Here is a 27,568-nt window from a genome sequence, read left to right as displayed (position 1 = left end):
GTATGTTTTATCAGGAAGCTAAATTGAAAGCAAAATAGCTGGGACTCAGACCAGGCACTCTGACATAGGATGCAGGAATCCCAAGCAATGACTTAATTACTGTGCTGAACATACCCCTGATCTTTGAAATTTTAGTTGTGCTTTTAAAGTTGAAACTATTATTTAGATATTGTTTGCCTAAATGTATTCCATACTGCTAAGATAAATTTGGTGCAAGCCACTGGAGCTAACTTAAGGAAAAAAAAAATAAGTTTTGTACGTTTGTTAGAGTGTCTAATATACAATTCTGTGACTTTGATTGCAGCTGTCTTTCAGGCATAGCATAGTTCTATCTGTAATTTAGCTTAGATCAGGAGTTCACACCAGACTAACTGGTTAAGTGAATAGGTTTCCTGTAAATATGGCATTTTATCTTGTGATAAAAATGTGTGTGTGTGTATGGGGTGGAGATCTGGAATTCTAATTATATTGGTGAAGATAGTCCAATAGATATCTATTATGTAGAAATTACAGGTATAAACTTGAGCTAATCCTGTACTAATTAATGATTCCGTCATGGGCCAACAATTCGTATACTACTTTAGAGATTGTATTAGGGTTTTCCAGAGAAACAGAACCAATAGATGTGATACTGTAGCTTGCAGACAACAAATCTCAGCCTCCATAATGATGTCAGCCAATTCCATACAGTAAATTTATTTTCTCTCTCTCTCTTTCTCTGTCTTTCCCGGTCTCTCTTGAAAGGTATACATGAAGTATGCAGACTAGTTTTCTCAGTCCAATTCAAATCCTAATCTCTTCTGGAATCACTATCACAGACACACCCAGAAATAATGTTTAATTAGACATATGATATTTCTTGGCCCAGAAAGTTGACGTGTAAGATTAAACATTACAGAAATGTGTATTTTAGTAGTTTCTGGCCCTAAATTATGTATATACAGATTTATTTACATGGTCTAGAGTGTTATTGTTCCTGATATGAGAATCAAACATGTTCCTTGTTACTATGCTGATCTCAAATCACTTGCTGTTCTAGGGATTTCAGTGCCTCTGTATATTTGATACATCTGTTATCACCTTTTCCAGTATTTGTTACATTACTTGCCTTTCGTTCCGGTTGTACTAGGTGGAAACAATCACCTTGTTCTTTATAGTTCTTGACTGAGAATTTAATGTTGATGAAAGATCTCAGGTTGATGTCCTGGAAACTGAAGCCCTGTGTGAATATGGGGTAGCTGCAGTGTCCACTTCTCAGAACACACTGTTTTCAGTGTACTTTGAACTTGATGAGCAAGCATAAAACTATTCTGAGATGATTTCTTCTCTTTTCTTTCCTTTTCCTCTCCTCTGCTCCCTTCTCTTCCTCTCCCTCCCCCTCTTCACTCTGAATGACTTCTCATATTCAAAGGGTGTTATTTCAGAATCAGATTTACTTGGCCGCTTAGGAGAGTTGAAAGTCCCATTACTTTTTTGTTCCTATTTTTCTGTTTTGTTGTTTAGACTTGAATTGATCTTTTAAGATCAGTAACCCTGATGGATTATTAATTACAAACAAACCAGTTGATTGGCTAGTTTCATGGTTCAAATCATATTCTTTTGTATAGATTGCTTTTTGATTGTTAGTATTAAAAGCTACAATTTGTTGAGCACTTGTTTATCAGATCTATTCAAGGCATTTTACATAAACATTATTCTTCATCATTAAAAATGTCCTGCAATGGGTAGTTTTCATATGAAGAAACCGATACTCAAAAAGCTTAAGTAATTTGCTCTAAATAGTAAATAGCTGTTAAATAATGGGCATTAATTCAGTCCTGGATCTGCAAGATTCTTACATCAGTGTTTTATATACCAAGCTTCACTGGCTGTTAATAGCAGATGTTCATTTGGATTAAACCTCAAGCAGGTATATTACATGTTAGTCATGGTTGATTTGAAATTTCAAATCCTAGTTTTGCCAGATACTGCATTTGTATTCATACTCCTGAATCTCTTTTTCTTTGTTTTTTTCTTCCTTTAAAGTTGTCTTCAAACAAATGGGAATGTTCTAAAAGAGTTGTGATTGTGAATAGAGAACAGAAAACCTAGATAAAACATGGTTTAAGTTTGAACTGTTCTTCAGTGTACAAACCAGTGATTTTTTATTATTATTAAAAACTTAGAAATCATAAGTGCATTGAAGTTTTTACAGTCTTAGCACAACTTTTGGGATCTGTTATACAGGAGAATTTCCTAGGTAGAAGTGATTTGAAGAGAAAGTCCTTTAGTTGTTTTAATTTGTATCACAAGTGGTTAGTGGGCACTTACTCTGTGCCAGACATGGTGTCATACACCAGAGGTACTCAATGATAAAAAGTCAGAAATAATCTCTGTGCTGAAAACCATCATAGCCTAAAAGGAGGAGACTTTTAACAAATCATACATCACTTGGTACTTGCCATTCATTAAGGAACTGGCTGACTAGGCAAGTACCAAGGTGCAGATCTATAGGGAGTAATAAAATGGCACTGGAAAGTTAATTAGATGAAAGATTTTTTCCAGAACTCTTATTAGTAGAGCAGTATTTAGGGTTTGGAAAAATAACTATAAAAGGATGTAAGACCTTTCCTTCCACTCTGGATAGCTAGCTTTTTGCTTAAATAACTTAGTTGTTACTTGGTGATTTAGTGCTTAAGTGTTTCTAAAACTATTCCAAGAGGTGCCAAAGCTTATTAGTGAGATATGCAAATTTGGAGTTAGAGATAAATAGTTTAGTAGAGCAAAGATTGCCACCATTGGGTATTCTTTTTCACCTGTCCCTCTCATGGTTTTTACTCTTTTCTTTCTGTAAAATTTGTTTGAAAATTGTCAAGTTTTTAACTTGCTTTCCATTTGTCTATTGCTGTGTAACCAATTCCAAAAAGCAGTGTTTTTTTTTTTTTTAAGATTTATTTTATTTATTTGAAAGGTAGAGTTAGAAGGAGAGAGAGGAAGAGAGATAGATATTCCATCTACTTCCCAAATGGCTGCAAAGGCCAGGGCTGGGCCAGCCAAGAGCCAGGAGCTTCATCCAGGTCTCCCATGTGGGTGCAGGGACCCAAGACTTGGGCCATCTTCCATTGCTTTCCCAGATGCAGTAGCAGGGTGCTGGATCAGAAGAGGAGTAGCTAGGACACGAACTGTTGCCTATATGGGACGCTGGTATCCTAGGCAGTGGCTTAACCTGCTGTACCACAATGATGGTTCCTGTAGTACTTTTTTTTTAAGATTTATTTTATTTATTTGAAAGAGAAAAATGGTCTTCCATCCATTGGGTCACTCCCCAGATGGCCACAACAGCCAGAGCTGTGCCGATCCGAAGCCAGGAGCTTCTTCCAGGTGCAGGGGTCCAAGGACTTGGGCCATCTTCTACTGCTTTCCTAGGCCATAGCAGAGAGCTGGATCAGAATAGGAGCAGGCGGGACTAGAACTGGTGCCCATATGGGATGCCGGTGCTTCAGGCCAGGGCTTTACCCTGCTGTGCCACAGCGTGGGCCCCATGTCTTTATTTATTTTTTAATGAGATTTATTTTATTTGAAAGACAGAGCTGCAGAGAGAGGGAGAGACAGGGAGTTTTTTTTTTTTTTTTTTTTTTTTTTTGGCAGGCAGAGTGGACAGAGAGAGAGAGAGAGAAAGGTCTTCCTTTGCCATTGGTTCACCCTCCAGTGGCCACCGCTGCCAGCGCGCTGCAGCCAGCGCACTGCGCTGATCCGAAGGCAGGAGCCAGGTGCTTCTCCTGGTCTCCCATGGGGTGCAGGACCCAAGGACTTGGGCCATCCTCCACTGCACTCCCTGGCCATAGCAGAGAGCTGGCCTGGAAGAGGGGCAACCGGGACAGAATCCGGCGCCCTGACCGGGACTAGAACCTGGTGTGCTGGCGTGAGACAGAGAGATCTTAACATCTACTGGTTCACTCCCCAGATGGTCACAATGGCTGGGCTGGGCTGAAGCTAGAGCCAGTAGGTTCATTTGTGTCTCCCAAGAGAGTGCAGGGGCCTAGGGACATCTTTTGCTGCTTTCCTAGGCACATTAGGGAGCTGGATAGGAAGTGGAGTATCCATATGGGACTTGAACTGGCACCTATAGGGGATGCCAGTGTAGCAGGCTGCAGCTTAACCTGCTATAAGACAATGCTGGCCTCCCTGTAGTGGTTTTAAACAATTTACCTCTTACGTTCTGGGGATTTACAGAGCTCATCTATGTGGTTCTCTCATAGAGTATTTGTGCAGTTGTAGTTAGTGACTGGGACTAGAATGGTCTTGAAGCTTGCTCATTCACTTGTATGGAGATTCATGGGCCATATCACCTGCATCTGGCTTCTCTTTGTTTTTCTGGCATGGCAACTGGGTTGGGTTTTTTTTTTTTTTTTTTTTTTGACAGGCAGAGTGGACAGTGAGAGAGAGAGAGACAGAGAGAAAGGTCTTCCTTTGCCATTGGTTCACCCTCCAATGGCCGCTGCAGCTGGCACACCTCGCTGATCCAAAGGCAGGAGCCAGGTGCTTCTCCTGGTCTCCCATGGGATGCAGGGCCCAAGGACTTGGGCCATCCTCCACTGCACTCCTGGGCCATAGCAGAGAGCTGGCCTGGAAGAGGGGCAACCGGGACAGAATCCGGCGCCCCGACCAGGACTAGAACCCGGTGTGCCAGCGCCGCTAGGCGGAGGATTAGCCTAGTGAGCCGCGGCACCGGCCAGGCAACTGGGTTTTAAGAGTAAGTGTTCCAAAATGATACCTGTCCTCAGTGAACTTGCAGTTCAGTGGAGGAGATGGATAGGCACACAATGTAAATTCACTTGATTATCAACACCATCAGCACAGGAGAAGTGCATTATTATATGGGCATAAGGTGACTCTGCTTAAACAACCAGTAGGTAATCAGGGAAAGCTTCTCAGATTGATTTGAGGTTGAGTTTGTGTTGAACTACAGATGAATGTGTTAGCTAGGAAAAGAGTGGCAAGAGTATACCAATGTAGGTACATGGGCAGAGTTTAAGCCATAACAAGGGAGCGTTCTCAAGCATCTCAGGAGAAATATTTGTAGTTTAGTGTGATTGGAGCTTAGGGAACTGGTAGGAAAGCAGGTTGGTGAAGAGGTAGAGTGCTGTACTGAAAAAACTACACTTTATTTTGGGGGGAGGGGAAGAAAGAGATGGGTTCAGTTAGCTAGAAAAGTACAATAAATCTGGGTTGTATATGTACTGACAAATAAAGCCCCATACCAGGACATCCAATGATATACTCATTAATTAAATACATTAGATAGGGAGCCAGTTAAGGATGTTACTGCAGAGGAATAATGCAATCTGATTTTCTTTTAGAAAGTTATTTCAGTAAGATTATAAAGGATATATTTTGGGAGGGAGGGAGGTTGGGGGGGGAGCCACAACAATACAAAAGTTGCATTTTATGTTCTACTTAAAACTATTGGTTGAACTTGTAATTAATACACAATTACTCTTAGGTGTTTAATTAATGCTATAACTAGTACTCAAATAGTATTTTACACTTTGTGTTTCAGTGTGGGTGCAAAATGTGGAAATCTTTACTTAATATATGCTAAATTGATATATATAAATATAATTGGAAAATTAATCTTGATGTGAAGGGAAGGGGAGAGGGAGTGGGAGAGGGGAGCGTTGTGGGTGGGAGGGAAGTTATGGGGGGGGAAGCTATTGTAATCCATAAGCTGTAATTTGGAAATTTATGTTCATTAAATAAAAAAAAGGATATATTTTGTAGCAAAATGGAGGCAGTAACACTAGTTTGAAAACTGTAGTAAGCCAGTATAGGTGAGAACTGATAAGAGTTTAAACCAAAACAATTGTTGAGTACAAATGGAATGGGGAAAAGGAAATGAAATGAAGAACTGTTTGTTTAGGATCTTTGCCATGGTAGCACATTACATGCTCAACTTAATTAAATCATCACATGTATTTTGAAGATCTGTGTGACGTGGACTGTGCCTTGGCAAAGAAGAATGAATATAAAGGGCATTCTGTCTTTGGTGGACTTAATGATTTAGGTGGGTCAAACAGTTTTGTAAGAAAAAGTTGGGGAGTTGGCATTGTGCCATAGCTTGTAAAGCAGCTGCCTGTGACTCCAGTGTCCCATGTGGGCGCTGGTTCCAGTCCCAGCTGCTCCACTTCCAATCTAGTTCCCTGCTGGTGTGCCTGGGAAAGCAGTGGAAGATGGCCCAAGTGGTTGGGGAGTGAACCAGTGAATGGAAGCTCTCTTTCTCTCCCTATCTCTTCCTCTTCTTTCCGTAACTCTGCCTTTCAAGTAAATACCATAAATCTAAAACAAACAAACAAAAAAGAAATTTCATGTAATGTGAAAAGTGTTATAGATAGAACAGTCTTATTGGAACACAGAAGCCCATCCCAAGGCATTTATAATGTATTTTATGTCATAGACCTATCAATTTAGTACTTACATTCTTTTGTTCCTTCCAAAAAGTGATCCTGTAATGTCAAAAGGTGATGAGAGGTTGTTATTGTAAAGAGCCCATCCTGGGTAAAAAGTACTAGGTTATTTGTAACCTGAGAAGCATGTTCTTTATGTGAGGTGATTGTATTTCCCTTGTTACTCACTACCTTTTTTTTTTTTTTAATGGGAGCCTCAAAATATCCTTTTTTGTTGTTGTTGTTAGTTTTATCTGTCTTTTCCCCTCCCTTTGTTTTTCTGCATTTATTTTTAAAAAACATTTATTTAAGCCGGCGCCGTGGCTCAATAGGCTAATCCTCCACCTTGCGGCGCCGGCACACCGGGTTCTAGTCCCGGTTGGGGCGCTGGATTCTGTCCCGGTTGCCCCTCTTCCAGGCCAGCTCTCTGCTATGGCCAGGGAGTGCAGTGGAGGATGGCCCAGGTGCTTGGGCCCTGCACCCCATGGGAGACCAGGAAAAGCACCTGGCTCCTGGCTCCTGCCAGGATCAGCGCGGTGCGCCGGCTGCAGCGGCGGCCATTGGAGGGTGAACCAACGGCAAAAGGAAGACCTTTCTCTCTCTGTCTCTCTCTCTCACTGTCCACTCTGCCTGTCAAAAAAAAAAAAAAAAAAAATTTATTTATTTGAGAAGCAGAGTTACAGAAAGAGGGAGAGGCAGAGAGAGAGAGATGCTCCATCTGCTGGTTCACTCCCCAAATGGCTACAACATCCAGATCTGGGCTGACCTGAAGCCAGGAGCTTCTTCTGGGGCTCCCGCATGGGTGCGGGACCCAAGCACTTGGGCTATATTCCACTACTTCCCCAGACCATTAGCAGGCAGCTGGATCGGAAATGGAGCAGCTGGGACTTGAATCAGAATCCGTATGGGATGCTGGTGCCACAGGCAGAGGCTTAACCTACTATGCCACAGCGCCGCTGGCCCCTGCATTGATTCTTAATTTATTTGCCGAGGCATTGGAAACTTTAAAAGTTTACTTCAGGAATTCAGTGATATATTTCATCATATGTCAGTTCTGAAAGGTAAGAATAGAGACTTAAGAACACGCACTTGGGGCCAGCGCTGTGGTGTAGCAGGTAAAGCCACTGTCTGCAGTGCCAGCATCCCATATGTATGCTGGTTTGATTCCCGGCTGCTCCACTGCCAACCCAGCTTTCTGCTAATGGCCTGGGAAAGCAGTAGAAGATGGTCCAAGTCCTTGGGCCCCTGCACCCATGTAAGAGACCCAGAGAAAGCTCTTGTGACCATCTGGGAAATGAACCAGCAGATGGAAGACCTCTCTCTGTCTCCTCCTCCCTCCCTCTCTCTGCCTCTGCCTCTCTATAACTTTGCCTTTCAAATAAATAAATCTTTTAAAAATATTTATTTATTTATTTGACAGAGTTATAGAAAGTGAGAGAGAGAGACAGAGGTCTTACTTCTGTTGGTTCACTCTCCAAATGGCTGCTATGGCTGGTGCTGTGCCTATCCGAAGCCAGGAGCCAGGTGCTTCCTCCTGGTCTCCCATACTGGTGCAGAGGCCCAAGCACCTGGGCCATCCTCCACTGCCCTCGGGGGCCACAGCAGAGAGCTGGACTGGAAGAGGATCAACCAGGACTAAAACTGGCGCCCATATGGAATGCTGGCGCTGCAGGCGAAGGATTAACCAAGTGAGCCACGGCGCCAGCCCCTCAAATAAATAAATCGTAAACACACACACACACACACACACACACACACTTTATTATCTTTCCCTAAACCCTAAGATGGTAAAAAGAAACAACAGAAGAACAAATAGAGTGGATGAGAAAGTTCAAGAAATGGAAGGAGTGAAAGTCTTCAAACTGGAGAAGCAGTAGCTGTTTGCCTGCAGAAGGCGTTATAATGAGAAGCATGTCAGTACCCCCACAGAACCTTAAATCTGTTCTACAGAGGTCCAGGGATCTCTAAAGGTTTAAGTAGGTTGTGGTACTGAAAACAGATGAGTTCAAAGATGATACAGGAATGATTAGTTTTGCAGCTCTACTGTTTCTTGTGTAGCCAGTTTTCCTCTTTGTCTTGCCAGAGTCCAGAGACTGATTATCTGGAAGAATTGAATCAGGAATACTTTGAATTGAAGGATACTAGGCATATCTGAAGAAGGGAGTGGGATGCAAAGTTGAAAATAGTAAATTACTAAGGAAACTGTGGTATGAAGTCAATTGTAAATTTGAGACCAATCACCAGTCTTGTGAGACCAATCAATCTTGTGTGATTTTCTTTTTTTTTTTCCAGCCACGTTTCATCTGCTTGTGGGAATAAATAAAGAGGGTAGATGGCTGGATTTAACCAGGGCTGAGGCTTTGCCAGCTCAAGCTGAAAATGAAAGGAATACAATTCCCATAGAAAAGCCTACAATTTTGGGGAAACCTTTATAATATTGTGTATAATATTATTTGTGCTAGGGGTCTCCAAAGAAACAGAACCCATAGTGTACAGAGTATAGGTGTGTATATACACGTTTGTAGGTATGCATATGTATATGAATATAGTGTGTATGTATATCTATATATATTTAAATTTATTGTGAAGAATTGCCTCACAAGCTTATGGAGGCTGAGAAGTTTCAGTCTTCTGTCTCCCTGTGGTGTGGTTCTGAGACTGGAGGGCTAGTAATGTAAGTTCCAGTTGGCGGACAAGAAAAGACTGATGAGGCCGGCGCCGCGGCTCAATAGGCTAATCCTCCACCTAGCGGCGCTGGCACACCGGGTTCTAGTCCCAGTCGGGGCGCCGGATTCTGTCCCGGTTGCCCCTCTTCCAGGCCAGCTCTCTGCTGTGGCCAGGGGTGCTTGGGCCCTGCACCCCATGGGAGACCAGGATAAGCACCTGGCTCCCGCCTTTGGATCAGCGTGGTGCCATTGGCGGCCATTGGAGGGTGAACCAACGGAAAAAAGGAAGACCTTTCTCTCTGTCTCTCTCTCTCCCTGTCCCCTCTGCCTGGCCAAAAAAAAAAAAAAAAAAAAAAGGAAAAGACTAATGTTTCAGTTAAACCAGTCAGAGCAAATTCCCCCAACTTTCCCCTTCTGTTTTATTCTGGCACTCAATGTATTGAATTATGCCCATTCACATTGGGAAAGGCAATCTGTCAATTTAAATGCTAATCTCACCCAGAAAGACCTTCACAGACACACAACACAATGACTAGGGATTAGCCAGGTGGATGCCAAGAGCTAGGAGCTTTTCTGGGTCTCTCACATGGATGGCAAGGGTCCAACAAATACTTGGGGCATGTAACAAGTAATGGTCTTTTCCCAGGCCATTAGCAGGGAGCTGGATTGGAAGTGGTGCAGCCAGGGCTTGACCTAGCACAGGTGGTAGCTTTACCTGCTATGCCACAATGCTGGCTCTGAAATATGAATTTTCGATCTTTTTGTACTCCTTTTTTTTGTAAGCATAGAATTTTCATATCAAATAATGGAATATGTATAATAATGTCAGGAAATTTCTTTTGGTGCCTCAATTTTTCTTTAAAATTGTGGTATTCATTAGATTATTTCTAAAATATTTGTTCTAAAATACTGTGCTTTTATGTTAGATATTTTGTACTGACACTGTGACATTCTTGGTCTTAGTTTTGTTTTGATTAGTTTTAATTAATCTTGGTCAAGGCTAAATTAGGCCCTTAAAGAATTTCACATTATTTCTAAGTAGTTACTCAGTTACTAAGAAGTTACAGAAACATTTAACTTGGAATACCATAACTATGAATATCTCATACCATAAGTAACATTTGAGGAAGCTTTGACTTTTTGCATACTCTTGATAGGATAGGCTAATAGAGTCATTGCTTCTAAGCAGTGGATAATGACTGTCATAAAAAGAGATCCCATTTGGAGGAAAAACAGTTGTTTGGCTGTAAGAATCTCAGCAGGAAGCTTTGGAAACGCAATTTAAAAATCCTGTATGTATAGAAAACACAATCACAAAGGAGTCAGCATCTAGCCTATCAGTGAAGACATCTGTGTCCTGCATTAGATTATCCCTGGATTTGATTCCTGGCTCTGGCTCTAGCTCCTGACTCCTGCTTCCTGCTAATATAGACCATGGAAGACAGAAGTGGTGGCTCAAGTAATTGAGTCTCTGTCATGCATGTGGGAGACCTGGATTATATTCTTAGCTCTTGGCTTTGGCCCCAGCCCTGCCCTGGCCTTTGTGGGCAGCAGATGGGAGCCCTCTGTGTCTCTGTCTCTGCCTCTCAAATACGTAAATAAATAAAAGTTTAAAAAAAAATCACATAGAGAATGTTCTTGTGAATCAGCAGTTTTCTTAGCTATGGATTCTTAGAGGCCTTCTTATAATATAAAGTAAATAATGTTTTTGTAATTAACATAATTAAAGTCATTGGGCAGAAAAGTATCTACTTTATATAGAAAGCCAGTATGCAAAAAATTCTTCTATGAAAGGTTAACTTTTGGTCTTCTTAGACAATAAAATATGTTCTGCTGCTACCTTCTGTGCTGACCACATCTTTGAATTTGAATGTGTAATTGTAGTTAATGTTTAAACACCATTGATTTATTTATGTGACTATGGTAAGTTTATATGAAGAAAATTAGGGCTTATTTTATCAAATGTAATAAGTAATGTATTTTTTTCTCTAGGATCAAACAGAGTACACTGAATCAGCAGGACTTGCTGATGATGCAGCAAGCATCATGAGTAAGCACAGAGAAGCCTGTTCCTTATCACATGTGTAAAGGGCAAAAGGTAAGATAATCAACGTTGTTATTTGTTTTAGGGAGTGAACTTAATAAAATAACTGGATTTGTAGAAAATAATGTTGATGTATATTTGTTACTTGTTTCATTTATAACATTGACTCTTAAATCAGCAGTACAGTTTTTAAAAAGTTTCACTTAAATCAACAACAAAAGGATGTTTTAAAATTATTGTTAAAACTATATCACAATGTTAATTAATTCTGAACCATCCCTTTTAGAGTCAGATTACTGTTCCCTCGATCATAGAATGGTAATTTCAGCATGACATTACAAATTAAATTAAAATCAGTTACTTTAGCCATCATCTGCTGCCTCTCAGGTGTGTATTAGCAGAAGGTGGAATCCGGAGCAGAGCTGGAACTTGAACCCAGGCACTCTGAGAGAATGCAAATTATGTTATTTAAAATTTTTTTAATGTTTATTCATTTTCATCTACTTGAAAGGCAGAATGAGGAACAGGGGGTGGGTAGATCTTCTATCTGCTAGTTTATTTTCCAAAATACCCACAGCACAGGCCAAAGGCAGGAACTCTGGACTCCATCCAGGTCTCCCAAGTAGGTTACAGGGATCCAACTACTTGAGCCATCATCTGCTGTTTCCCCTGATGCATTATCAGGAAGCTGGATTGGAGGGAACATGGCTAGGATTTGAACCAGGCATTCCAATATGAGATGTAGGTGTTCCAAGTGGCAGCTTAGCTTGCTACAGTGCCCACCAAATTACATTATTTTATTTTATTTATTTATTTTTTTTGACAGGCAGAGTGGACAGTGAGAGAGAGAGACAGAGAGAAAGGTCTTCCTTTGCCGTTGGTTCACCCTCCAATGGCCGCCGCGGCCGGCGCGCTGCGGCCGGCGCACCACGCTGATCCGATGGCAGGAGTCAGGAGCCAGGTGCTTTTCCTGGTCTCCCATGGGATGCAGGGCCCAAGCACCTGGGCCATCCTCCACTGCACTCCCTGGCCACAGCAGAGGGCTGGCCTGGAAGAGGGGCAACCGGAACAGAATCCGGCACCCCAACCGGGACTAGAACCTGGAGTGCCGGCGCCGCTAGGCGGAGGATTAGCCTAGTGAGCCGCGGCGCCGGCTTTGTATTTTTAGATTAGTTATAAAGAGAAATGATTTCCAACAGAAAACTGGAAATATTATATTAGTTCTTGTAGTAGGGGAGTCCTTTATTTTTCTTGAGACAGTCATTTTAATTTTTTCTGCAGTCTTAATTATTTAAGGGGTAGAAAAATTTGTGGGAAGGTATCTGAGCCAGATTGATTTCAGAAACTGATCATATATTCACCTACAGAGTAGTGCATACTCTGGGTTCTCAGGTTTTTCCATGGAAGCTCTGAGGAAAGGCAAGGGACAGATAGCGTGTAATAGGAAACTGAGCTCTGTTGTCTTCAATTGAAGGTGGAATGGAGGCAGTTGGCAGTGATATTCTGGGTCTGCAGTTGGCAAGCTGTTTCATGTCTTCTAGCCTTCTCATATGGGAGAGTTGAGAAGGGAGTTCTCTTCTCAGCCTTTACCTGGCATCATCTCATCCTTTAGGCACTGGCCATTTGGGAAGTTTTCTACTCTAGCAAACACTATCAGTGATCCCTCAAATCCACCAAAATCTTTTTTCCCTTCTGTATTAGCTGCAGCTGGTACATTGGCAGTCCAGTCAGCTTTCTTTACTGTAGATGTGTCAGTGTGATTAAGGTCACTAAAGGAATTGCAACAGAAACGATGTGTTCCATTTCCAGGTCTCTGTTGTTAATAGACTAGGCATACTTCCTCTACTTTGACTTCTGATTTCTGTCTCAGTATAGAAATGGCTGTAATTGATGAAGTGAGTCAATGAACCATACCCTAGGACAGTGCTAATCAAAGTGTGACCTACCAACAAGTTGCCTTTCTTGAGCTATTCTTGGTTCAAGCTGAGATAAGGAATTCTGTTTAGTCCATCCATTTTTTTGGTAGCAAGTTTTTATCCATGAATGAAGCAGTGTGTTGATCTATATCCTTCTTGAGATTGGCATCTTATATAGTATTGTCCTAATATATGACAGAACCAAGATGGAAGGAACCTGGCTGTCTGCCCTGAGTAGGGTTGCCTGGAAATGTGGATGGCCTGACTTGATTATTATGAGATAAAAGCTGCTCTCTTGTTTGTGCCACAGAAGAGTTATTTGAATATTTGTTATGGTAACCTATACTGCCCCATGTAATATACCAGTACTTCCCTCAGTCTGATTTGTATTTACTTCTTTGACTCTGTAGCACCCAGCGCATGTTTCAGTATAGTCTATAGGGTTTTATTTTTTAAATTTACTCATCTGTCTTTTCTGTGAGAAGTTGGGCTCCTTTAGGTCAGGGATATTGTTTTATTTGTTGTTGTAACCTAGTGAAGAGGACAAGGCCTAGTAGAGGGTAGATGCTCAATAGTTGATATGTGAGGGTACACATGTGCATTGTAATTAATATGAAGTAACACGAAGGGGTTGTAAAAGGAACAATCAGATCAATGTTGTACCAGTGGGATCTCCAGATTCTGGAAAGTCTCTGGTCAAAAGAATAAAAAAGAAAAGGTCTAGAAGCAGAAAGACAAAAGAAGAGGTTTTCAGGAAGAAACTATAATCAATTAAATTGTTATATTACTCTTTGAGGTATACATGTATGAATATTTAGTGAGCTTCTATTTTGGGTAAGAGATGGATGCTTTTATAAGAAGGGAAGTAAAGAAAACAGAGTGTGCCTGGCAATGTGAGTCCTAGCTTAGGCAATGAGAAGACTCCAGGTCCTCAAGTTTTCATGTTTCCTTTGGAAAATAAAACTAAATCTCAAGACTTGGAAATGTCAGCCACGACAGATCAGGAGTGAGGCACCGTGGAGAAAGCAGAGATTAAGGGAAATCTTCCATAATAAAAGGTGAGACTGTCCTCACATCTTCTATTCTGCCATGAAGTGGCTCATTGCAACTTGGGATCCAGGTGAGGAGTTTCTGCTTGCTCCAAGGTACTCTGTGGATAGAGCTAGAAAATATGTATGTACACCTACATGCATTTACATTTGTATCAAGTATCTCCTTATTAAGATCCATCAGTTCACACTCTTGTCTCAAATTCTAAACATACATTGTAGAGTCTTCCTGGTTTTCTACTTTTCCACATTTTAATTCCCTTCTCCAATAGAGGAAAAACCCTGATCTCATTGTCCTTCATACAGTCACTTATTTTTTCCATCTCTCTATATAGAACTATTCTGTCACTGCCACAGTGTCCTCTTCCCTGGACCCTTATTATCTTTCTAAGGCTCTGACTTACCACTCCACAGTGTCCCCTCATAACATTTCTCATCCTTCCTGCTTGAGGACGTCTTTGTCACTCATTTGGGTTCTCTGACTCACCATGTCAGAGAATCTCCTTCACGTGGCACCTTACAGTGGGCCACCCTAATGGAAGGACATGTTCCTTACCCGACTTGGGCTCTCAACTGCTCTTTACATCTTTCTCATCTTTTCATCTTTCTCATCTTACTCTCATGTTTATTCATTTTTAATAACCATTCCTGAAGCCAGTGCTTGTGACTCAGTGTGTTAAAGCTCCAGCCTGAAGTGCCAGCATCCCATATGGGCTTGGGTTCAAGTCCCAGCTACTGCACTTCTGATCCAGCTCCCTGCTAATGCACCTGAGAAAGCAGTGAAGGATGGCCCAAGTCCTTGGGCCCCTTCTCCCATGTGGGAGACCTGGAAGAAATTCCTGGCTCCTGGCTTTGGATTGGCCCAGCTCCAACTGTTTTGGTCATTTGGGGAGTGAACCAGCAGATAGAAGACTTCTCTCCTCTCTGTCTTTACCTCTCACTGTTACTGTCTTTGAAATAAGTAAAATAAATCTTTAAAAACAAATTCTCTTTTAACATTTTTTATGTTGAAGTTGCAAAATTAGCACAGTTTCTGTGTACCCTTCATTCACCCAATTTATTTCATTGGTTACATCTTAACATAAATATATGCAATATCATAACCAGGAAATTTGTTTTACTTTAATATGTGTATATAGTTCTCTACTACTTATCATGTGTGTAGATTTGTGTAACCACCGTTGCAATTAAGATAGATCATGATTCTATTACTGTAAACATCTCCCTGTGTTATTCCTTTGTAGTCATATGCACCTTTATCCCTATCTAATATTTAATAAGTTTTTAAAATTAAAAATATTTTTGAAAGTCATAGAATGAGCTGAGTATACAAAGGGATAAATTATGTTGTGTTTATAGATGGGAAGGCTTAATATTATTCTTACTCCTAAGAAAGAGCCAAATTAGGAATTCTGTTTTCTCAAGGTTGATTTTATGAACGTTCTATTCCATCTTACTCCATTGCTGAGTCTTAGGACCACTGAGGGGAGTTTTTCCCCAGCTCCAGGCTTTATGTAGAAAGCATAATCTGGCCCACTCTAGTACACAAACTGCAAGTTTGCAGCCAATAATTCCCATCCTTCCTGTTAGCTTTAAAGTCCCAGACTTACAGATTGCTCTCTAGTTTGGTTATTACTGTAGTCTGTCGCCCTTCAGATCCTGCTCATTACTGTGACTTGGTTTCTTCTAGGTTTATGACATCTTTATGTTTCCCTTGCCTTTTTTTTTTTTTTTTTAAGATTTATTTTATTGGGCCAGCGCTGTGCCTCAGTAGGTTAATCCTCCACCTGCGGCGCCAGCATCCCATATGGGCGCCGGTTCTAGTCCTGGCTGCTCCTCTTCCAATCCAGAAAAAAAATTTACTTTATTTATTTGAAAGAGTTACAGAGAGAGGTAGAGACTGAGAGAGAGGTCCTCCATCCACTGATTCACTCCCCAGATGGCTGCAACGGCCAGAGCTGTGCCGATCCAAAGCCAGGAGCCAGGAGCCTCCTCCAGGTCTCCCAAGTGGGTGCAGGGGCCCAAGAACTTGGGCCATCTTCTACTGCTTTCCCAGGCCATAGCAGAGAGCTAGATTGGAAGAGGAGCAGCCGGGACTAGAACCGGTGCCCATTTAGGATGCCGGTGATTCATGCCAGGGCTTTAACCCTTTGTGCCACAGCTCTTGCCCCATGTTTCCCTTTCTTGCTTTTGGATTGGACATAATCTGTTTTGTTTATAATTTTTGTTTATAATTTTTATATATACTTCATCTAAACATCAGTTTTTACCATTTTGCCCCTTTTTGTATGCCTTTCTTCCTCTTCCCAACCCCACAGTCTCTCAAGCTTTTTTTTTCCTTGTGTCATTTGAAAGTTAGTAGCAGATAACACACTTATTCCCTAAACACTAAAGCAGGCATCTCCTAAGAGTAAGCATAAGAACATTCTGCGAGGTCAGAATACCATTATCACATCCAAGAAAATTATTATTATTATTACTTTTGTACTTCACTATTTATTTAGATGTTTAAGCTCTTGTACTAAGTTTTTATAAGCTGGTGAACACTGACAAAATATTGCTCCCACAGAACTATAACCACACATCTCTGACAGTATAAATACGGTTGAACTAACATTAGTATACATCATGATTTTATCAATTATGTAATAAAACAAATTATCAAGTATTCAAATATTAAGTTACATAGCTCAAAAGGCATAGAAAATATTAGATGTCTGCTCAATTTGTTAGCACAAACTCCTTCTGTTTTTTGGCAAGAGATTGGGAAGAAAAAAGATCACTTCAAACAAAAATAAGTTGGACACCTTTTGATAACTAAGGAAGAATTACAAGAATTTCAGAAATTTTATGATTAAGAATTGTTTTAAGCTACAATAACAAAGCATCTCTACCTCTTAAGAATTTACTAAGTTAAAGAATGTTTTCTACATGTTTAGCACAAGACAAAGGCAACATTTTTCTAAAAATATTTAATAGTTCCCTCTCATTCTTTTTTTCAGGCCCTCCCTGTTAAATTGCACCTCAGAGTGAAAATATTAAATTTACTGTTAGGCTTTTTTTTTTTTTTTGGTCTGAAGATGTTAAAGACTGTGTTTCTGTGCACTGTAGATTTTCAAAATGGAGGTTTTCTATTAACAGCAAAAGATAAGATATATAGAAACATTAAATAATCATAAAACTTGGTAAAAAAAAAATCGATGGTTAAGCAAACCTGATGTATACTGGTATGAGTGTGAGAGATGTAAAAACAAAGTGAGCAGGAAAATAATATATAGTGCCTAGTTTCAATGTTTGAAATGGCTAAAAGAATAAACCACATAAGGTCTAGATTGTTCATACCTCCTGAGATTTTAATTCTGTATGGTACTAAAAATATACAAGTATTGTGCTGGGTATTTTGGCAGCTAAACTTTCTAAATTTCTTATGTATTGATAAGATTCTGGCATGGGAATAGATTTCAGATCCAGCTCAGTACTGCAGGATTTCAGGAAAAGTCAGTTGGTACAAATGATAAGCACATTTTAAATGCTAAACAGCAAGAATCTTTTGCTAAATGTCCAAATGAGTTGATTAGAACCCAAATGTAGGGGGTGCAATCCTGTCAAAGTTGTGGCCTGGTAAAACTGCTTTTTGGTATCCCTTAAGAAGCTTCATTAAACTTACTCACCAAGCCAACATGTTGACTAATATGTATGATAAAATATATCCTGTCTCAAGTTCTGCTTCCAGGGCAATAGCATTAGACACCCCAGTTTTATTGAATGCAGCAGTTGTTTCTATGACTGTTGAAATCTTGGAAGTACAGCCACATCTTAGTATGATATTTCTCCAAAAACAAAAGTAGTTTGCTGTTAAAAGCTCCTTGCCACTTTTGTCTTATGAATTGTATTGCATCTTCATATTTCATTCCACCTTATATTAATGCTAGGGTGACAAGCACTGGTGTTCTCTCAAGGCCTGCAACACAATGAAGAACAACAATACAAGAACCAGGTTCTTCATGAAACTTACCTTTCATAAGACCTAACTAGATGTCAGCAATCTGGTTGGATGGTGATGCACATCATCAAAAGGCCAGTCAAGAAGATGGATGCCTTCTTTCTCCACAAGAGTAGTGTCTTAAGTTGCTTCACTTATCCTTACTATTGTGGTAACTTCATATTTCTCAAGTTCCTCAGTAAATTTGTTCAATGTTGCATTGGTTAGATTATGTGTAATAAGAAGTCTCATGCTGTTGTGTGTGACTTCCACAGGAGCTGAGTGGTTCATTTGAGCCATGTGAATTATCTTAAAATAAAAACACTAAATAGGGTTATGAAAGAATTAAAAAACTGGATACAGAAAATTACACAAAGAAACTGAAGTGTTCTTCACTACTTTCCACTTGCAGTTCTTAGAGTGTGAAGTTGGGAGTAATGGGAAATGAACTTCAAGCAGCAGCAACTCTTCAGTCTAGTAATGCTGAGGCAGTAGAAAGGTGCACTGAGTTTTACCCCATCCAGATCAGAACTCTTGTAAAATATTCTGTGGATTTTAATCCAGCACTTTTGTGTCCAGGTTAACCACTTTTATGGGGGCTTCTTGGTGGAGTAGTAATGAATTTCTGCAGTTCACTTGTCTGTATAGAGGTCATGCTGTGTCTGGCAGTCATCTCCACTGCCCTTCAGAAACTCCATAAATGCGTGAACAAGAGCACCACAGAACTGAGGAATAGGTTTAGTCATTGAAGATTGTGGCCTAATCTTTTTTTTTTTTTTTTTTTTTTTTAACAGGCAGAGTGGACAGTGAGAGAGAGACAGAGAGAAAGGTCTTCCTTTGCCGTTGGTTCACCCTCCAATGGCCGCTGCAGCCGGCACACCTCGCTGATCCAAAGGCAGGAGCCAGGTGCTTCTCCTGGTCTCCCATGGGGTGCAGGGACCAAGGACTTGGGCCATCCTCCACTGCACTCCCTGGCCACAGCAGAGAGCTGGCCTGGAAGAGGGGCAACCGGGACAGAATCCGGTGCCCCGACTGGGACTAGAACCCGGTGTGCCGGTGCCCCAAGGCAGAGGATTAGCCTATTGAGCTGCAGCGCTGGCCTGTGGCCTAATCTTACAGCTGGTCCTGAGGCTGCAGCCACATGGGTGGTAGGGATGGATGCAGGGCGAAATGATTATTTTTTTTAAAAAAAATTTATTTATTTATTTAGAAGGCTGAGTGCTGGGTTGGGGGGGTGGTGATGGTGTGGGGAGGGTGTGGGATTGTGGAGAGAGATCTTTTCTATCCACTATTTCACTCCTTAAGTGCACATAATAGCCATGGCTGGGTCAGGCCAAACTCAGGAGCTCCATCCACGTATCCCATGTGGGTTGCAGAGACTTGAGTACTTGAGCTATCACCTATTGCCTCTCAGGTGCATTAGTAGAAAGCTAGATTGGAAGGTGGTGGCAAGACTCCATCCCAGGCTCTCTGCTAAAGATTCAGGCATTTCGAGTGATGCTTACCCCACTGTGCCACCATGTCTATTCCCATGAAAATTATTATTAGTTAAATGTATTATCTTATGTAGAATCCATATCCAGATTTCTCCAATTATCACAAAAATTTTTTTTTTCCCTCTGTGTGTCTGTGTTTTAAAGCTTTATTTGAAAGCCAGAGTTATAGAGAAAGAGGGAGAGACAAAGAAAGGTCTTCCATTCTCTGGTTCACTCCTCACATGGCTGCAATGGTCAGGGTGAGCCAGGTGGAAACCAGGAGCTTCTTCTGGCTCTCTCACCTGTGTGGCAGGGGTCTAAGCACTTGGGCCATTTTCTGCTGCTTTTTCCAGGCTATTACAAGGGAGCTGGATTGGAATTGGAGCAGCTAGGACATGAACCAGCACCCATATAGGGTGCGGTTGTTGCAGGTGGCAGCTTTACTCATTATACTACAGGACTGGCCCCATGTGTATGTGTGTATTGTTGATCCAGGATCCTGTCAAGATTCATACGCGGGATTTGGTCATTTAGTCTCTTTGATTTCTTTTAATTTACAATGATTTTATTTTTTATACTTCTTCCCAATGTGTTTTTCCTGAAGATTTATTTATTTGAAAGGCAGAATGATGGAAGGAGAGAGAGAGGGAGACACACACACACACACTGAGAGAGAGAGAGGGAGATCCATCTTCCATCTGCTGGTTTACTCTCTAAATGCTTGCAATAGCCAGGGCTGGTGCAACCTGAATTCAGGAGTCAGGAACTCGATCCTGGTCTCTCACATGGCTGGCAGGGGCTCAGCCACTTGGATCATTTTCTGAGGCCTTTCCAGGTGCATTAGCAGGAAGCTGGATTGGAAGTGGAGCAGCTGACTCTCAAATTAGTACTTAAATTAAGGGATGCCAGTGTCACAAACAGTGGCTTAATCTGCTTCACCACAATACCAGCTCCCCTCAGTGATTTTTATGTTGAACATTCTTTTATAAGTTTTGATCAGTCACCTTATAAGCATGTCTTGCATTCTAGACTTAACTAATTCTTTGTGATTCAATTTAGGCTAAATATCAGAATACTTCTGATTATATCACTCTAGGAAGTATACAATGTTAGCTTATTGAACTATTGGAGATACTAAATTAGATCATTTGGTTAAGGTAGTGATTTTCATATCTGTTTGTTGTAAACATACATTTCTTCCTTTGAAATTAGTAATAATTCATCTTCACAGTGGTACTTTGAGGCACTGTGAATATTCTCTTCCCTAGCAACTGTTTACATAATGGTTTAACATACACTTTAAAAAAAAAAGATTTATTAATTTATTTGAAAGGCAGAGTTACAGAGAGAGCATGAGAGAGCTCTTTCATTTGTTGGTTCACTTCCCAAGTGGTTGCAATGGCCAGGGCTTGCCAGGCCAAAGCCAGGAGCCCAAAATTCTGTCTGGGTTGGCCGGCACTGTGGCTCACTAGGCTAATCCTCTGCCTGCGGCACCAGCACCCCGGGTTCTAGTCCTGGCTGGGGTGCTGGGTACTAGTTCCAGTTGCTCCTCTTCCAGTCCAGCTCTCTGCTGTGGCCCAGGAGGGCAGCAGAGAATGGCCCAAGTACTTGGGTCCCTGCACCCACATGGGAGACCAGGAGGAAGTACTCAGCTCCTGGCTCTGGATCGGCACAGCGCGGGCCACAGCAGCCATTAGGGGAGTGAACCAACGGAAGGAAGATCTTTCTGTCTCTCTCTCACTGTCTATAACTCTCTCTCCGTCTCTTTCTCTCTCTCTGTCTAACTCTGCCTGGCAAAAAAAAAAAAAAAAGAAAAAAGAAAAAAAACTGTCTGGGTTTCCTATGTGGGAGGCAGGGGCACAACTACTTGGGCCAACATCTGCTATTTTCCCAGGCACATTAGCGGAGACCTGGATCAGAAGTGGAGCATCTAGGACTTGAACCAGTGCTCACTCATATGGGATGCTGGCATTACAGTTGGTGGCTAAACCTGCTATGCCACGTTGCTGGTCCCCTAGCATGCATTTTTTTTTATTTTTTATTTTTTTTGACAGGCAGAGTGGACAGTGAGAGAGAGAGAGACAGAGAGAAAGGTCTTCCTTTTGCCGTTGGTTCACCCTCCAATGGCCGCCGTGGCTGGCGTGCTGTGGCCAGCGCACCGCGCTGATCCGATGGCAGGAGCCAGGTGCTTCTCCTGGTCTCCCATGGGGTGCAGAGCCCAAAGACTTGGGCCATCCTCCACTGCACTCCCTGGCCACAGCAGAGAGCTGGCCTGGAAGAGGGGCAACCAGGACAGAATCCGGCACCCCGACCGGGACTAGAACCGGTGTGCCGGCGCTGCAAGGCGAAGGATTAGCCTAGTGAGCCACAGCGCCGGCCTAGCATGCATTTTTGATCATTGCCTGAATCAGTGATGGTAATTGGAGTTCATTGTAACTTTTTTTTTTCATTTATTCATTACACAGATGTTATTTGAATGAATACCACTGGGGTTACATTATGAATACAGCCTTTTGGGTACCATTGTGGTACCTACAGTTTAGTAGGAGAAATTGATGTTAATCAAACAATCTCATTGATGTATATTTATGGATGGTGATAAATACTATAAAGGAAAACAATGGAGTGTTTAGAGAATACTTCCTAGTGAAAGAAATATTTGAGAATGAACTTCTGTGATAACCTTTGATTTATCTGTTAATTTTATCTGATGAATTAATGACATAGTAACTGGCAATATACAGTATCTCTGTGCTGAATTGTTACGAAGATTATGTTTTATTATTTAAATTTTCTTAGCATTGTATACCATTAACTACGTTATATGCTTTTTAAAAGATTTATTTATTAATTATTTAAAAAGTAGATTTACAGACAGAAAAGGAGAAGGAGCTAGATTTTCTGTCCACGGTTCACTCCCTAAATGGCTGCAACAACCGGGACCGGTCTAGTCCGAAGCCAAGAGCTAGGAGCTTCATCTGGGTGTCTCATGTGGGTAGCAGGAGCCCAAACACTTGGACCATCTTCCACTGCTTTTCCCAGGTCATTAGTAGGCAGCTGAATTGAAAGTAGGGCAGCTGGGACACAAACCAGCACCCAATTGAGATATTGGCATTGTAAGTCGTGGCTTTACTTACTATAGCACAATGTTGGCTCCTTGTAAGATTCTTTTTTTTTTTTTTTCCAAAAAATATATTTATTTATAAAAACAAGATTCAGATGAGTTTTATAGTCAGCTTTTCCAAAGACAAATCAGCTGGCACTGTGGCATAGTGGGTAAAGCTGCTGCCTGCAGTACCACCATCCCACATGGGCACCAGCTTGAGTCCTAGCTGCTCCACTTCTGATCCAGCTCTCTGCTATGGCCTGGGAAAGCAATAGATGATGGCCTGAGTCCTTGGGCCCCTACACTCACGTGGGAGACCCAGAAGAAGCTCCTGGCTTTATATCGGCACAGCTCCAGCTGTTGCAGCTAGTTGGGGAGTAAACCAGCGGATGGAAGACCTCTCTCGTTCTCTCTCTGCCTCTCCTCTCAGTATAACTCTGGCTTGCAAATAAAATAAATTTTTAAAAAATAAATTGTCTTTTTTTTTTTGATAGAGTTAGACAGTGATTGAAAGAGACAGAGAGAAAGGTCTTCCTTCCATTGGTTCATCCCCCAAATGGCTGTCATGGCCAGAGCTATGCCGATCCAAAGCCAGGAACCAGGAGCTTCTTCCTTGTCTCCCATGCGGGTGCAGGTGCCCGAGCACTTGGGCCATCCTCCACTGCCTTCCCGGGCCACAGCAGAGAGCTGGACTAGAAGAGGAGCAACTGGGACTAGAACCTGGCGGTCATACGGGATGCCGGTGCTACAGGTGGAGGATTAACCAAGTGAGCCACGGCGTGGGCCCCAAAATAAATAAATTTTTAAAAAAGTTAATATCAGCAATCTCCTGCAGAAATATTTCTCTGTGCAGGAGGTAAAACATTCTATCTCACTACAAGCACTCGATTCTGTAAATCTGGTTTGTACTTCTGCCATATAAGATTCTTTTTAAAACTGGTTTTCTAACTTAGTTATTTTAGAGGCAGAGAGACAAAAGAGACAGAAAGAAATCTCCTGTTCCCTAGGTCATTCCACAATTGCCTACAACAGCTTGGGATAGGCCAGCCTAAAGCCATTACCTAGGAATTGAATCTAGGTTTCCTGTGTGGTTGGCAAGAATTCAGTGACTTGAGTCATCACCACTGCCTCCTGTGGTGTGCATTTGCAAGACTTGAACCCAAGCACTTTACTCTGCTATGGATGCAGGCATCCCAACTAGTGACTTAACAGCTAGATCAAACACCTACCCTTATAACTTCTTGATATTAGGGATGATATCTGAGACTTGAACTGATCACAGTATCTTCCATATTGTAGGTGTACATTAAATATGTTGATTGTATATTTGATAATAAATTTTATTTGAGAGGTTAAAAGATATTAGAGAGATTGCCTATTTACTGGTTTACTCCCCAGATGCTTGCAATAGCCAACACATTTAAATATTTTAAATTTATTTTTAATTTTTTTAAAATGCAGAGAGAGAGATGGACAGACATCTCTGATCTAGTTCACTCTCCAGATGCCTGTGATAGCTGGGACTGGGCCAGGCCAAAGCTACGGGCCAGGAACTCAGTCTTGTTTTTCCATGTAGGTAGGAGAGTTCCAACAATTTGAGCCATGACCTGCTGCCTCCCAGGGTGCACATTAGCAGGAAGTTGGAATTGGGAGCAGAGCTGGGGGTTAAACCAAAAAGTTTTGTATGGGGTGTCCTATATGATGTATTTACTACTAAGCCAGCCTCTCACCCCCTAATATTTTATATCTGATGATATGACATACCTAATGTATATTCCCAGAGGGTGCTGCTTGAACTTGGAGTCGGCATTGTGGTGCGGCAGCTTTAGACGCCACTTGCAATGCTGGCATTCCATATTGGGGTGCTGGTTCAAGTCTTGGCTGCTCTACTTCTAATCCAGATCCCTACTATTGCACTTGGGAAGGCAGTGGAGAGTGGCCCAGTGGTTGGACCCCTGGCACCAATGTGGGAAACCAGAATGGAGTTCCTGACTCCTGGCTTCAGCATGAACTAGTCTCAGTTTTTGTGGCTATTTGGGGAGTGAACCCCTGGAATGAAGATCTTTCACTTTTTTGCTCTGCCTTTCAAATAAATAAGCAAATCAATCAATTAATTCTAAGAAAAAAGAAATTTTCTATTTAAAAAAGTTTTCTCCAGAAACCTTTTATTTAAGGTATACAAACCATGCATTTCATAAATACAACTTTAGGAACATAGTGATTCTTCCCACCATACTCGCCTCCCCACCTTCTCTCCCACCCTTCTTTCTCCTTTCTCTCCTATTTCCATTTTTATTTTTTACTAAAATCTGTTTTCAATTAACTTTATACACAAAAGATTAACTCTGAACTGAGTAAAGAGGTCAAAAAATAGTATGAAAAAAACCTGTTCCTCAACATTTTTTATTTGTCTTTTGATTTTTTATTTTTTGGCCACAACAGCTGGAGCTGAACCGTTCTGGAGCCAGGAGCATACTTCAGATCTTTCTACGTGGGTGCAGAGCCCTAGGACTTGGGCCATCTTCTGCTGCTTTCCCAGGCCATAGCAGAAAGCTGGATTGGAAGTGGAACAGCCAGGACTTGAACTAGTGCCCATATGGGGTGTCAGCAGTGCAGGCAGTGGCTTTACCTGCTACGCCACACCGCTAGCCTCTCTCTTTTGATTTTTTCTGTGACCCACTGTTTATTCAGGAGCATGTTGTTCAGTCTCCGTGTGTTTGCATATGTTCTAGAGATTTCTGAGTTGTTGATTTCCAGTTTCATTACATTGTGGTCAGAGTAAATGCATGGTATGATTCCAGTTTTCGATACTAGCCTGAGGTCTATCCTAGAGAAAGTTCCATGCACTGGAGAGAAGAATGAATTCTACAACTGTAGGATGAAAAGTTCTGTAGATATCCATTAATTCCATTTGGTCTGTAGTGTTGATTAACTCCATTGTTTCCTTGCTGATTTTTTGTCTGGTTGATCTGTCCAATGCTGAAAGTGGGGTATCGAAGTCCCTCATTACACTTGTGTTGGAGTCTGTGTCTCCCTGTAGATCCATTAACGTTTCTTTTAAATAGCCAGGTGCCCTGTAATTAGGTGCATATACATTTATCATAGTCACATCTTCTTGTTTGATCCCTTAATCATTACATAGTGCCCTCCTGTGTCTCTTTTAACAGTTTTTATGTTAAAGTCTATTTTGTCTGATATTAGGATGGCTACACCAGCTCTTTTATGGTTTCTGTTAACATGGAGTATCTTTTTCCATCCTTTCACTTTCAGTCTACATGTATCTTTGTTGGTGAGATGTGTTTCTTGTAGGCAACAAAAGGTTTTGTTTTTTATTCCATTCAACCAGTCTGTCTCTTTTTAACTGGAGAGTTGAGGCCATTTACATTCAGGGTGACTGTTGATAAGTAAGGACTTTGCCCTGCCATTTTTCCATGAATATTCCTATTGTTTACTTTGGATTTCCTTTGTACTTTTACTGGGAGATTTTATGCCTTCACCTTCTTTCATAGTGATGACCATGTTTCTGTATGTAGCATGTCCTTAAGCATCTTTTGTAAGGCTAGATGAGTGGTTACAAATTCTTTCAATTTCATGTTTGTTAGGGAAGTTACTTATTTTATCTTCATTTATAATTGAGAGCTTTGCAGGGTGCAGTATTCTGGGTTGACAGGTTTTTTTTCTCTTAAGAATTGGAATATATCTTGCCATTCTCTCCTAGCCTGTAGGGTTTCAGATGAGAAGTCAGCTGTGAGTCTATTTGGAGATCTTCTGAAAGTAATCTGGCATTTTTCTGACGTACACATTTTAGAATATTTTCTTTATTTTTTACTGTGGAGAGTTTGACTACAATGTGTTGTGGTGAAGTTCTTTTCTGGTCATGTCTATTAGGAGGTCTATGTGCTTCCTGTACTTGGACGTCCTTTTCTTTCTCCAAATTAGGGAGACAGACACTAAGAAGGCCTTTTAATTTAATTTCACTAAGAAGGCCTTTTAATTCATTCTCTCTTTCCACATGTTCAGGAACTCCTAAGATCTTTATGTTGGCTCATTTGATAGTATCCCATATCTCTCCAACACTGTTTTTTAGTTTTCTATCTTCTTCTTCTTCTTCTTTTTTTTTTGATCTGACTGTAAAATTTCCAGATTTGTCTTCTAACTCAGATATTTTTTTCTGCCTCACGAAGTCTGTGGTTAAGGCTTTACGCTGCTGTTTTTATTTGTTCTATTGAATTCCTCATTTTCAATATTTCATTTTGATTTCTTTTTAAAATCTCAATTTTATGGAAGAAATTTTCATTCATGTCAGCTATTGATTTTTTTTAAAGACTTATTTATTTATTTGAAATTCAGAGTTACAGAGAGAGCGGAGAGGCAGAGAGGCAGAGAGAGAGAGAGAGACAGATGGGGGAGAGAGAGAGAGAGGGAGGGAAGTAGGTCTTCCATCCGCTGGTTCACTCACCAATTGGCCGCAACGGCCGGAGCTGCACCAATCCAAAGTCAGGAGCCAGGAACTTCTGGGTCTCCCACATAGGTATAGGGGCCCAAGGACTTGGGCCATCTTCTACTGCTTTCCCAGGCCATAGCAGAGAGCTGGATTTGAAGTGGAGCAGCTGGGTCTCAAACTGGCGCCTATATGGGATGCTGGTGTTTCAGGCCAGGACGTTAACCTGCTATGCCACAGCGCCAGCCCCTATTGATTTTTTTAATTGTGGATTTGTTTCTGATTACTTCAAAGTAATCCTGCAATCAGTTTTTTGAATTCCATTTCCAGCATTTCTTCAGTCTTCATTTTCACATTCTGGTATTAAGGTGTTGTGTTCCTTTGGAGGCGTCATGTTGTTTTCCTTATTCTTGTTTCTTGAATTGCTGCATTTATTTTTACGCATTTGTAGATATACTTCTTAGGGT

The 27,568-nt window shown here is 41.2% G+C and overlaps 1 protein-coding gene and 1 pseudogene across 7 annotated transcripts in view; one reads left to right on the top strand and one right to left on the bottom strand.

The window, feature by feature from the left end:
* The window catches only part of ZFYVE9 (zinc finger FYVE-type containing 9), a 210,229-nt gene that overhangs the window by 47,831 nt on the left and 134,830 nt on the right, over positions 1-27,568 (top strand). For all 7 annotated transcript variants that reach the window (XR_011390704.1, XM_070078506.1, XM_051857767.2 and 4 more), the window contains exon 2: positions 11,081-11,186. The gene's annotated coding sequence lies outside the window, so the exon portion shown is untranslated. The remainder of the gene's footprint in view (positions 1-11,080; positions 11,187-27,568) is intronic.
* Positions 17,856-18,379, bottom strand: LOC100357237 (protein tyrosine phosphatase type IVA 1 pseudogene; annotated as a pseudogene).

This window comes from Oryctolagus cuniculus, chromosome 7, assembly GCF_964237555.1.
Source record: "Oryctolagus cuniculus chromosome 7, mOryCun1.1, whole genome shotgun sequence".
NCBI lineage: Eukaryota > Metazoa > Chordata > Mammalia > Lagomorpha > Leporidae > Oryctolagus > Oryctolagus cuniculus.
Note: the sequence above shows the minus strand (reverse complement) of the source record. Positions and strands in the feature narration are given on the sequence as shown.